At 51.6% G+C, this 10,521-nt stretch overlaps 1 protein-coding gene across 3 annotated transcripts in view; it reads right to left on the minus strand.

The window, feature by feature from the left end:
• Nucleotides 1-10,277, minus strand: part of PIK3CD (phosphatidylinositol-4,5-bisphosphate 3-kinase catalytic subunit delta) — a 48,178-nt gene extending 37,901 nt beyond the window's left edge. Inside the window, exon 1 of one of the 3 annotated variants that reach the window (XM_045546193.1) lies at nucleotides 10,201-10,277. The gene's annotated coding sequence lies outside the window, so the exon portion shown is untranslated. Of the gene's footprint in view, nucleotides 1-9,284; nucleotides 9,411-10,200 lie in introns of those variants that run through there. The other 2 variants (XM_045546195.1, XM_045546192.1) reach the window with 2 other exon arrangements.
• Nucleotides 10,278-10,521: the final 244 nt, after the last annotated feature.

Raw genomic sequence — 10,521 nt, forward strand, 5'->3', positions numbered from 1 at the left:
CAGTCCACAGGGACAGAAAGCAGTTGTCAGCTTCCCCCCCGCCCCACCCCCCGCAGGACCACCTACCTCTATGGCAGAAAAATTGATCAGTTACAGATTGAAACAAGACAAGTCTTCAGGGTGAACAGAGACTTATTAACTTACATTAATAACAACTATGATATGAGAGACCAAAATAGACCCCCCTTTGTCAACTAAGATGGACTCTAATGTTAAGAAAACAAAAGTTACCTACAGGTTGAGGGATCAGGGCCCAACTGGCACAGCAAATTTCTAAATTCCTATAGCTGTAAGAAAAATCACACTCTTGCTAAACTTCCTAACAATAGGAGCTATCAGGCAAATTATCAGACACCTCCTAACTCTGATTTACAACCCAGACCACTATAACTCTGATTGGACAGAAGACTGGCCTTACATTCTTTTCTGATAAGCATGTGCATGCCTTCAACCCCTTCATAAATATGTGTAGCTTTCCCCAAAAAAACCTGCTGAATATGTTTGACTTTATTGGGTGATACAGACTCTGTGAAGCATAAAACCCAATCTGCCTATTCCATCTTCGAAGAGAGAGCACCAGCCTGGCGGCTCACGCCTGTAACCCTAGCATTCTGGGAAGCCGAGGAGAGAGGATTGCTTGAGCTCAGGAGTTTAAGACCAGCCTGAGCAAGAGCAAGAGCAAGACCCCATCTCTACTAAAAATAGAAAAATTAGCTGGGCGTGGTGGCATGCACCTGTAATTCCAGCTACTTGGGAGGCTGAGGCAGGAGGATCACTTGAGCCCAGGAGTTTGAGGCTGCAGTGAGCTAGGCTGATGTCACGGCACTCTATCCCAGGTGACAAAGCGAGACTTCATCTCAAAAAAAAAAAAAAAGAAAAGAAAAAAAGAAGCAGAGAGAGCACCTTTGGTCCACATTGGAGACTATCTCTTCCCAGTTTGCAAACTGATATTGCCAATAAAGCTCTCCTTTCTACTATTTAGCCATCCTGGTGGTCTTTTGGATGAAACAACAAGAACAGCTAATATTTACCGAGTATCAACTATGTGCTAGCTGATGTTCACTATCTAATGTATCTCATTTAATCCTTCACGCAAACCTAGGAATGGGTCCCAATACGCTTCATTTTACAGAGGAGGAAATGGAGGATCAGAGAAGTTAAGGAATGTACTCAAGGTCACGCTGGGAAGTGGAAGAGCTGTGGTTTGAATCTGAATTCATCCAACTCCAGAGTTCAAGGGTTTAACGGCTACTTTACTGAATTTAGAGATGTTTCCAATTCCTGGAGAGTTGGTTAACCAGATACCTAAGGAAGTGCAAACCTCATACGATACAGCTAGCATACAGAACACAAGCTATTTAAATTCATTAGTAATAAAAAAATATGTTTTAAGTAATTATCTTTAGGCATATTAGCAAAACATTTCTTTTAATATTATTCAATGCTGGTAAGAATGTTGTGAAACTAGGCTGGGTGTAGTGGCTCACACTTTGGAAGGCCAAGGCAGGAGGATTACTTAAGGCTAGGAGTTTGAGACCAGCCTGAGGAAGAGCAAGACACCCCTCCCCGTAACTCTACAAAAACTGAAAAATGGAAGTGAACACCAAATATATATTTCACAATATCATAGTGTCCTAAAGCAGGGACACCAGCAGTTTCTCAAGCGTCCTCCATTGAGTGACATGTAGTGCACCCCACTACCACTCTCAAAATACTGTAATTGATATTTTTAGGCATACCGTTTTTCCCATATTCAAGAATTATTGTGACAAAGGCATTGAAGATGTTTATAGCTCTTGGGGCTAAATAGTTTTCCAGAAAGACTGGACCAAAAATTATTTTTCTAAGTGAAATATAATAGTTTCACAACATTCTTTTTTTTTCTTTTTTAAGAAGGGGTGGGAGTCTGTGAGGAGGGGTGTTCAGTTGCCTTGTTTGTTTTTGCTGAGACAGAGTCTCACTCTGTTGACCTCAGCAGAATATAGTGGTGTCATTGTAGCTCACTGCAACCTCCAACTCCTGGACTCTAAGCTATCCTTCTGCCTCAGCCTCCTGGGTAGCTGGGACTACAGGCTTGCACTGCAATACCCGACTGGGTTTTCTTTTTTTTTTTTTTTTCCCCTTTCTTTTTGGAGAGATGGGGTCTCACTCTTGCTCAAGCTGGTCTTGAACTCCTGAGCTCAAGCAATCCTCCAGCCTCAGCCTCCCAACGTGCTAGGATTATAGGCAAGAGCCACCGTGCCTGGCCTCTTTTTTTTTTTCTCTGAGACGGAGTCTTGCTCTGTTGCCCAGGCTGGAGTACAATCATAGCTCACTGCAACCTCCAACTCCTAGGCTCAAGTGATTCTCCTGCCTCAGCCTCCAGAGTAGCTGGGATTTCAGCCACATGCCACGAAAGCTGGCTCATTTTTTAATTTTTTGTAGAGATGAGGTCTTGCTATGTTGCCCAGGCTGGTCCCAAACTCCTGGGCTCAAGCAATCCTCTCATCTCGGGCTCCCAAAGTGCTAGGATTACAGATGTGAGCCACCACACCTGGCCTGGAGAAATTTTAAAAGGCAGAAGATCACACTGAGCAATCTGATCTGAAGCTGCAAAGATAGACAAATAGGCGAGGTTCCCTTTGCTCAACCTCTGCTGGGGACCCAAAGCCTTATTCATACAAGTGGGTATAATTGTCGGGGTAGTCCTGGGACTCCTCAGTACAGGAGCCCACGCACTGTGATACCAAGATCCACTGGGGAAGCCCCAACTCGGGCTGCAATTAGACCGAGGGAATATAAGAATGTCAGGGCTGATAGGGTTATGAAAGTTGGAATGTTTAAACAGGCTTTATGCAAAGAAATTGTGTCTCCTTCACCTAAATGTTTTGTGAGAATGGATGTTATGTCTGGCTGGGGAATACTTCCCTACCTAGTACTGGAAAACAAAAACCAGGTAGGTTTGGGTGATGTCAGAGAAATAGGGATGGTAGTGCTCAGAGAGTTCCATAATACAGTGGAAACGGTTTATACAGGTCTTGCTACCTGGGAAGGCAAGGGAGCCTCCTTCTCCCAGGACTGACTGCCACTGTGCGGAGCTGCTGGGTTTCACAATGCCCTATGCTCGGCTCTAGGCCGACCAGCCAAGAGCTGGTGGGTTTGTGGATGGCAGTTCCAAGGTGAACAGGTAACATCCTATCTGAAAGGATGCCACTCTGATCAAAGAAGGAAAGAACAAGTCAGCTTAGTGGGCTGAACTGCATGCTGTTTTCCTAGCAGTGATAGAAGAATTGAATAATAATAAAAGCTCTTGGGTTTGGGTTTTTACTGACTCATGGGCAGTGGCCACTGGCCTGGCTCTACACTCAGGCAGGGGGCAGTGGAAACCTGGGCTACTAAAGGGATGTCCCTATGGAAAATTGAGGGGTGCATTAATGTCTACCATGCCACGCCATCTGACAGACATGCCGAGGCCCATCAGAAGGACTCCATTCTAGGTTTGGAAGGTGACTGGAATGATAAGCAGATGTCCCTTGGTGCTGAGGTGGCCACCTGGGTCAAGAAATCAGTGGATACGGGTGCTGCAGCAGTGCAGAGATGGGCTGAACATAGACGTGTTCCTCTTGCACCCTCTTGGGCACACAATACCACTAAGAACTGTTCTGTCCTCTGGCAACGGAGACAGCCTGCCAACGGCTCCTGGGCAGATTACCTGGGGGGAAGCCCCTGAACAGAGCTGGCAAGTGAGACGGATGCTGGGAGCCCGGGGGGACCACAAATGGGTCCTGACAGGAATTGACCCTGACCCTGGACTGGGCTTTGCTTCCTCTTGGAAGATGCAAATGCTCCAGGTGCCATAGAAAACCAGGACAGATGCTGCATGGATTTGGACGGCTGACCGCCCGCCATTTCTTCAGAACAAGGAATACCCTGCACAGTCCATGGCGTCCAGAGGCCAGAGAGACGGCCTCCTCAGAGCAGCAGTTTGATGGAGAGGTGGAATCAGCAAGTGGGAGAGCAGCTGTGTAAAATGCGGAGAGGAGGCACGAGGGGCTGGCGTCCACACCGCCACACTCAGTGTGAGGGGGCGGGAATGGTGGGTATGAGTAAGTACACCAGTGTAACCACTGTCATTTCTTCTTCTTCCCCCCCCCCCCCACCTCTCTTTCTTTCTTTTTCAGACAGGCCTAGCTCTGTCACCCAGGCTAGAGTGCAGTGGTGTCATCATAGCTCACAGCAACCTCCAACTCCTGGGCCCAAGTGATCCTCCTGCCTCAGCCTCCCGAGTAGCTGGGACTACAGGCATGTGCCACCACGCCCAGCAACTGTAATTTTTTTTCTTCCCCACATCACCTTAATGACACTTCTATGGCCACCAAAAAGGATGCCGAGGAAATGAAGCAACATGGAAAACTGCTAATGAGCCAATGTTAAGTGAAAAAAAGCAAACTATAAAAGCACATGCCTAATGCCTCAAAAAATTAAACATGGAATTACCACAGGATCCAGCAATTTGGGTATAGACCCAAAAGAATTCAAAGCAGGGACTTCAACAGATATTTGTACGCCCATGTTCACAGCCGCGTTACTCACAAGAGCCCAAAGGTGGAAGCAACCTGTGTCCGTCCACAGATGATGGAGAAACAAAATGTGGTCTACACACAAGACACTCAGCCTGAAAAAGCAAGGTGATTCTGATACATGCTACCACATGGATGGGCCTTCAGGACATCATGTAAATTAGATAAGCCCATCATAAAAGGACAAATACTGTATGATCCCGCTTATGTGAGGTACCTCTAGTTGTCAAATTCACAGAGACAGAAAGTAGAATGGCTGCCGGGGGCTGGAGGAATGGGGAAGGGGGAGTTAGTGCTTAATGGGTAAAGAATTTCAATTTTGCAACATAAAAATGTATTTCTGGGGGTGGGTGGTGGTGATGGTTATACAACAGTGTGAATGCACTAAATGCCACAGAACTATACTCTTAAAAATGCTTAAAATGATAAATTGTAGACTATGACTATTTTACAATTAAAACATAAAAATTAAGATTAAAAAGCACATGTAATTAAATTAAATTAAATTACTGATTATATTAGGATGCAAGTATTGAGTGAATGGCAAGGATACCCAGTGGGTAGTGCTGTGCTGGGAGAGCGGGATGCTAATAAGCGGCTGCTGCAGCCCCCACTCTACACCTGCTCCTCTACGGACGCCGCGGGGACTGCTGCGTGCCTGGCGCTTTACATGCGGCAATATGTGAAATCCTAAAGGCCAACATTATTGCTACTCCAGTGTTACAACTGAGGGCTCCTGAGGTTCTGAAGGGTTGAGCAATTTGCCCAAGGTCACCCAGCAGAGAAAAAGTGGCTGAGGTAGGGACAGGCATGGTGGCTCACCCCTGTAATCCTAGCACTTTGGGAGGCTGACGTGGGAGGATCACTTGAGCCCAGGGGTTTGAGGCTGCAGTGAGCTAGGATCTAGGATCTCACAACTGCACTCCAGCCTGGGCCACAGAGCAAGACCCTGTCTCAAATTTAAAAAAAAAAAAAAATGGCTGAGATTAAAACCCAGTTCAGCTAGCTCCAAAGACAGCATGTTTTCTTCCATGTGGCAGTCCCCTCCCCCCGACCACCTCCTCACCCTGACACAAGTGACTTTCCAAAGTGTCAAAACAAAACTATGATTTTGCTTCCTTGTTAAGAAAGCACTTCTCCCGGATTTCATGACCAGAGCAATGACCCCACTGTGGCTGAGGCAGGAGCATGGCCCAGCACTGCCAGAGAGCCCTGGAGCCCCCTTAGCCCAACTGCACCCCCCATGTCCTCAACCTGCCCGTACTACAAACTTCAATAATGTGGGGCTCCCCAAGCCCCTCCCAGCACCACCAGCTGAGCCCTGTCCCCAGCTCTCCCGAAGGCTGCTCAGCTGAGGGAAGTTCAAACTGAGAGGAGTTTGTGGGGAGAGAGAAGAGGAGGAGCAGTTTTCTCTCCTTGGGAGCCCCAGAAGTTTTGCTTTCTGCTACTGGGACCCCAGGAGGCTGGGGGAAGGGGCTGCCAGGCAGAGATAATGGTGCCGCAGAGATTACTGGGGGCCCTGACATCCTTCCCTAAGGTCACCCAGGGGAAAGTGGCAGAACAAGGCAGGTTCCCTGCAAAGCTAATGGCAGCGCTCAATACCATGCTCAGAAAACACAGAAAGAAACACATGCCTGTCCACCTGTAGGTCCATGTCTCAACCCCCAGGACCTGTGCATTATTTGGAAAAATAACTATGTGGCAAAACGGTTTTTACAGATGGAAGTAAGGATCTCGAGATGATTTCATCCCGGGCTATCTGAGTGGGCCCTAAATCCAATGATGAGTGTCCTTATAAGAGACAGAAGAGAAGACAGACACACAGGGGAGAAGGCTATGCAAAGGCAGAGGCAGAGATCAGAGCGAGGCAGCCGCAAGAACCAGCAGAAACTGCATAAGCCAGGAAGGATTCTCCCCTGCAGTCCCCAGAGGGAACAAGGCCTTGCTGACCCCTTGATTTTGAACTTCTGGCCTCTAGAACTGAGAGAGAATACAATTTCTGTCGTTTTCAGTGACAGGGTCTCCCTGTGTTGCCTTGGCTGGAGTGTGGTGGCACCACCGATCAGCACGGGAGTGCTTCTCCGTTCCCGACCTGGGCAGGTTTCACCCCTTCTTGGGCAACCTGGTGGTCCCCACTCCCAGGAGGCCACAGTATTGGTGCTGAACTTCGTGCAGACACTCGATTGGCATAGCGCACAACAGCCCAGGACTCCACTGCACCCAGCATTTCTGTTGTTTTAAGCCACAAAGCTTGTGGTCATTTGTCACAGCAGCCACGGGAAGTTAATACAGGTTGAACATCCCAAATCCAAAATCTGAAATATTCCAAAATCTGAAACTTTTTGAGCGCCAACATGACGGTCAAAGGAAATGCTCATTGGAATATTTCTGATTTCAGATTTTCAGAGTTGGGATGCTCAACCAGTTAGCATATAATACAAACATTCCAAAATCCAACAAAGTCTGAAACCGAAACACTTCCGGTCCCAAGCATTGGATGCTCAACGTGTTCTGCAGCCCTCCAGGACCAAAAGCCCCAAGCAGGTCCATCCCTTCCTGCAGCTTCTCAGCCCCCACTCCCGGCACTTTCTCTAAGTGGGTGCAATTTCCCCCAATGTGAGTGAAACAAGCTAACTGAAACATCACTTTCGAAATGCCACCACCATCACTCCAGTCACACTGCCTGTGCTGAGAAAGTAGGGGGCCTTGGAAGGCATCCATTTCCAGCAGAAGCCCTGACCCTCATCAGAGGTGGTGAGGTCGTCACTTCTGGGGAAGGGGCTCCTCTCATGCATATCCAGCCAGCGCAGCCATAAGGGGAACTTTCACAGGCCCCAGGGACCGTGCCGGCCCCCAGGGAGGGGAGAGTGGCCCATATCTTGGTAGGAGCCACAGTGCTTGGCTGCAATGAAAGGGGAGTGTGGAGGGAGGTTCCTGGGTTTTTTTTTTTCCACCTTGAAACTGGCAGCATTTCTGATATGATTGTGGGGGATTTCCACCAACCAAATTAAAGACAATTCATTTTAGTATTAACTGCAAGGAGAGAGGTGGAGTTTTGCAAACTTTGCTATTTATGAAACACTGTCACTGGCACCAAGATGATAATGTTTGCCTCCCTCCAAACAAGCCAAGCTCTGCCATCCTCTTGCGGATGGGGCTGTCATCTCATCCACACTCCTGGAGCACTTGCTTCTGGATCGTCCCCTCCAACAGCTTTGCTGGGAAACACATCTGTCCCCTGGGGAGTGGCTGAAGCCTCACTCCCGGCTGAAAGAGCTTTTTCAAAGGTCCCACGTTAAGGAAACATTTGCTGGGGCCCCAAACCTCACCATCAGACCCACAGAAGCAGCTGGCCTCAGGGAGGGAGGGAACTGCTCTCTAAACAAAAATGGTTTTGAAAAATAAGCCAGCCAAAGGGGAATTGCTTCATAAGTTGCACATTCACTTCTCCCTTTAACTGTGCAATTGAAGAAAAACAAGGTGAAGCAGGAACTGCCCCTCTTAACCCCCCCTCCCACCGACATGAACTCCCTCCCTCAACACTGCAGGGCTGGGTGCAAAACCTAATTGGCTCTAGAGGCTGGTCTCTAATTATTTCTCTTAGCAGAGCCCCTGGCCCCCAGTGCGATCTCAGGAGACACTCGCTAAACTTAGCAGAGCAGAAGAAGAAATGGAGCCCACAGGGTAGTGCGAAGACAGGGTGGCAGCATGGATGGAGGCTGCAGAAACACAGCTTGTCCTGCTAGAAGAGGAGCATGGCACTCACCATGTTCCAGAAACATCTATGTTGGCAGTGTGGCCAGCACTGTTTCTGCACATGGCAGAGGGGTGGGGGAGTGGGGCTCAGAAGGAGGCGAATTTGGTTGTCTCTAGAGCAGGCAATGGGTTTTAAGCGGATTCCCCCCACAGCACCCCAGGGTGTCTTCCATCACTTGGAAGAGTTTGTGACAGCAGCCAGAGACAGTCAACCCCAGGACACCGCAGGCAGTCCTCCCACCAGCCAAGAGGGCTGGAATCCTGACACCAGAAAATCAAACTCCAGCAGACCACGGAAATGTGAAGGGCTTGACTATTCCTGCTCTAGAGAGCAGAGAGAAAGCTCCACTTGTCTCCCTGGGTTTGGTGGCAGCTTCCACCATCCGAAGAATCCTCGTCCCCACCTGTCACAGCACTGAAACCCTGGGGTCATGGCAGTAGCGGATCACACAGAGAAGTATCTCAAGGGTACCTTAGAGACTGCACCTCTGAAAGGACACCCCAAGTCTCCCCATCCCACACCAAGAGAACTGAGGACGTTTTCCTTACTCTGCAACCACTTAGCATGGTAAAGCACTCCAACCTCTCAACCGGCAGGGAGTGCGTGCGAATAGTGTGGGTCGGCGAGTGTCCTCAACTGTAAAACGGAGACATCACTCCTCGGTTTCAAAGTCCCTTTGGATCTGTGAACCTTCCCCTTGGACAACCCGGACAACCCGCAAGGCACACCTGCTCCACACACGCGCGCGACTGTGCCCTTCGTCTCAGAGGTGGGATTCAGGACCGACAGGTCCCTCCTTCCAGGGGACACCCGAACCAAGTGACAGCTGCTCAACCAGCCCAGCGCTCCACCCGCAAACGGGGCAGATCTCAAGAGTGCCACTTGGGGACCCAGTATGTGGGCCGCCTCGACCCCCGACCCCGGAAATCCATCCCCAACCCCTACACCACCACCAGCCACGAACGCACTTTTCGGAGCCTCGCATCGGTGCTTCCCTGACTCTCTGAATTCCCACGTCCCCGCCAGGGCAGAGCGCGGCTGGCTGAGCAGCGGCCCCATTCTGGTGCCCACGAAAGGTCGTCTCAGTTCCCCTCTCCTCGATCTCAAAGAAGGAGATGCAGAAGAGGAAGCCTAAATAAAAACAGGAAACTCGATTAAAAAAAAAAGCCCCATTCAGGCTGAATTACGGGTAAGAGTATTTAAAAAAAAAAAAAGTCCGGAAATGCAAAGCTGGAGGCGGTTTTGCCGCCGTAACCCGGGCTGAGCCGCAGATCCGGGGGCGATGTCGCCTGTGCCGCTGCAGTCCACGCGGCGACAGGCGCTGACAGCTCGGGGCGCGGGTGGGGCGGCGCGTCCACGCGCGGGGAGGGAGCGCCCGGAAACTTCGCGCCCCGCCGCTCTCCGGCCCGCGCCCCGCTCGCTGGGGCTGGGAAGGGCGCGGGGCCCGGGCGCAGGCGAGCAGTGCGCGGCCCTCTCCCCGCGCCTGAGCGGGCGCACCGGGCGACGCCGCTGGCGGGAGCGCAGCCGGGACCCCGGCGCCGTGCGGGTCGCCTCGCGCCCCAGCCCGCGCCCGGGAGGCGGCGCTGCGCTGGGGGCGCAGCGGGGACCGCGCCGCCCGGCCGGGGCGCCCCTCGTCCGGCTCAGCAGCGCGCACAGTACCGGGGCAGGGCAGCTGCGCGCCGCTCTCGGCGGGCCCACAGGCGAGGGCCCCGAGCCCGGGGCGCAGTCTGGGCGGCGGACCCGGGCGCGCCCGGCCCGACTCGCTAGAAGCCGGGAGGCGCCCGGCCAGGGCGCGCGGGCTGCGCGTACTGGAGACGCCCGGCGGCCGGCTCCGAGCACAGCGCGGTCCCCGAAGCCCGGGCCCCGACCCTCTCCCCACCTTACCGGTCCCGGCGCGGCTGGCAGCGGCTGGGCCTGCGGCCGCTCGGAGCGAGCGCGCGGGGAGCGAGTGAGCCTCGACGGCCGGAGGCGGGGCGCGGTGGGGCGCTCCGCCCGCTGACAGCCCGCACACTCCACTTCCCACTTTGTTTCCTTTCGACTTGCAACAGGAAAAACAACAGGTCCTCCCGCGCCTCGCCTGCCCCCACATCCCCCGCCTCGCCCGCGGCTGGAGGGGCATCGTCCCAGGTGCCTCTGGAAGCTGCTCCTTGCCCTTCTTCAAAACAAGTTTTCTTTTTATGCACAGGAAAACAACCAAATAAAGGA

This window comes from Lemur catta, chromosome 3 (genome assembly GCF_020740605.2).
Source record: "Lemur catta isolate mLemCat1 chromosome 3, mLemCat1.pri, whole genome shotgun sequence".
Taxonomy (NCBI): domain Eukaryota; kingdom Metazoa; phylum Chordata; class Mammalia; order Primates; family Lemuridae; genus Lemur; species Lemur catta.